At 34.7% G+C, this 1,561-nt stretch overlaps 1 long non-coding RNA gene across 1 annotated transcript; it reads right to left on the bottom strand.

The window, feature by feature from the left end:
- Window positions 1-1,561, bottom strand: LOC121918676. Its single transcript, XR_006101278.1, has 3 exons — window positions 1,432-1,561; window positions 572-615; window positions 1-44 (listed from the first exon to the last, which is right to left on the bottom strand). It is a non-coding gene; the product is annotated as an uncharacterized LOC121918676 (long non-coding RNA).

Raw genomic sequence — 1,561 nt, 5'->3', positions numbered from 1 at the left:
GCTTCAAAAAATATGCATTTATTGCAATTTTTCATTTCACAAACCTGTATGAGGCAAAAGAATCAAAATCACAAAAACTAATTTACCCAGAACCAAAGGGCAGGTTGGTTAATCTCCAGAGTGCAGCTCACAATATGTTGTTTGAGACCAGAGGCTCTCAGTCTTTCATATCTTAAAACAAACATTTCTTTCACACTGACAGTAAATTTTAAAGATATAAAAATACAGTTGAGATGTTGGAAGTAAACATTAAAAAAATCTAACTCCATTAGTAGTAAAACACAACTGTAAAACAAAAAAGAATTTAAAAATTAATCTAATAGCATTCTTGAACAAAGTTTTTACTGATAAGGCTAAAACACCAATGACTCACCAGTGATATATTTACCACTAGATATAAACTACTATCCTAGACAACTTGAATGTTTATTCTTAATAAATTTGAGGAAGAAGCCATTGTAGGGTGCACTAGAAAGTTCTGGGTATGGATTAGCTAATGATGAATTCAAGTAATCACTCAGCTAGAATATTCATGGTAGCGCAGACAAAATAGAGGACCACCATTACTTACTTCATTAATAACAAAGAGTTTATCCTTTCTGTCCATTTTGGTGTCTGAAAAAGCAATGAAAACATATATTAAACCAATAGTCTTATCAACAGTTCTATAAATTTTCCTTTTCAGCAGCATCTACTAGAGATCCTATTAGATTCTGTGTGTGCATTCTTACTTGTAATAATACACATGCAAACAAAAGTTGTTGCATTTTTACTGTGTACACACTTCCTCTTCCCAGTCAAGCTGGTGGAGTTATATGTAAAGAGCCCTTGCCACTAAACACTGGTAATAACCAGCAGATTTCTGATGCAAGCACTGCTTTTTAAAGAGACCTTTGAATGCACTGTCTCAGAAGCTAGATCAAGAAGAAGCATACACCCAACACATGTGAAATAGGATTAAATCAATGAGATATTGATTATTATTTTTAGCTCAAGAGTTTGTTTTGTTTTTGTAAGATAGGAGAAATAACTTAGTTTGCACAAAAAGGAAACAGAACTATCTCTAAATACTGTAAGGCATAGCAATTGTGTGGCCCTAGGAAGGAGTGCATTTTTCAGCAGCTCAACATCCCATCACACCCACACAAATGATTTTAAATTGAGAATGATGTTTCCTAAGGTACAATGCTTTGTTTAATAGTAATTTTCAGAGCACCCAAGAGGCCTGAAACAGAAACTAAGTAAGCAGAAAATATAGAAGGGGCCCCTGTGTGGCCCTTGAACCCACTCCTCATCCCCAAACTATTTCAAGGAAGCTTTGTTCAGTATTCCAGCACACTGATAAAACAATAACAGTCACAAAGACCTCTGTGTGTGGAAATTATGAGCTCACAAGAAGATAAATTAAATACAAGTACTGTCTAAAATTACCTGCTTTAGCATGGGGCATCAGTGTTCGCAAGTCTTTCATTAGATGTCTTGTCCTAAAATTTATGCCTCTGGAAGAAAAAATTAGCACTCTCTCTTTGTTTTTCCATTTACCCTGAAAGACAGAAGAGTT

Source organism: Sceloporus undulatus, unplaced genomic scaffold, assembly GCF_019175285.1.
Source record: "Sceloporus undulatus isolate JIND9_A2432 ecotype Alabama unplaced genomic scaffold, SceUnd_v1.1 scaffold_23476, whole genome shotgun sequence".
Classification (NCBI taxonomy): Eukaryota; Metazoa; Chordata; class Lepidosauria; order Squamata; family Phrynosomatidae; genus Sceloporus; species Sceloporus undulatus.
This window is presented reverse-complemented; position numbering and strand designations above follow the sequence as displayed.